The following is a 947-nucleotide window of genomic DNA, read 5'->3' as shown; positions in this document are numbered from 1 at the left end:
CCACAGGCAATGGGGGGGGGCAGCCAGACATGGGTCTGCCCCCTCATGCAGAGGGGGCCCCCCAGGATGGACAGATCCCCTCCAGGGCAGGGGGAGCCCCAGCAGCCTCCAAGGGGTGGGGGAGTGGGTGAGCATGCACATATATGTGGGCACACACGACCTGAACCTGTCTGTGGGGGGGGGCGCACCTAATCCCCCCACTCCCCCATTACCCAGAGTCCCTTGGGGCCTGGTTTGGATCCCCCCCAGCCACTGCCCTGCAGCTGGCCCCATGGCTGGGAGATATGGGGGGGGGGTGGCAGGGACCAGGCCCCGCGGGGGAAGGGGGAAGGTACCCAGGGTTGTGGGGGTCTGTGAGGGGCCCTGCCAGGGTGGCCTGGCACTTTGCACAGGCATTGCACGGAGGGGGCACATTGCATGAGGGTCTGGGGGGCAGTATAGGACGTTCAGTGAGGACATGGGGTGGCATGGTGCATCGCACGAGCGTCGGAGGGCCAGGGTGGTGCATCACACGAGGGCTGGGGGCAGTATGGTGGGTTGGGTGGCAGCACAGTGCATCGCACAAGGGTTGGAGAGGCAGGGTGGTGCATCGCACGAGGGTGTGGGCCAGCACGGTGCATCGCACAAGGGAGCGGCTCATTCCAGCCCCACCTTGGGGGGAAGTGGCCATGGCCTTTGTCAGGGCTAAGGATGCCAGCGGCCAGCCAGGGTGCAGCCAGGGCCCTGCCAGCTCGCCTTGCGGCCTTCCCCGGGCTGGCCATCGGAGGGTGACAGCGCCCACACTTGGGGTAGGCCGCAAAGCATGGGGGCGGCAATATGGCAGCAGTGCATTGTGGGGCTGCGAGGGTGCCCCATTCACCCAGGAGGGGTTGTGGCCCCCCATTGCCCTGGTGTAGACGAGCCGCCATAGGGCGGGGGCTCTGACGGGGTAACTTGCGGGGGGGGGG

This window comes from Alligator sinensis, unplaced genomic scaffold, assembly GCF_000455745.1.
Source record: "Alligator sinensis unplaced genomic scaffold, ASM45574v1 scaffold107_3, whole genome shotgun sequence".
NCBI lineage: Eukaryota > Metazoa > Chordata > Crocodylia > Alligatoridae > Alligator > Alligator sinensis.
This window is presented reverse-complemented; position numbering follows the sequence as displayed.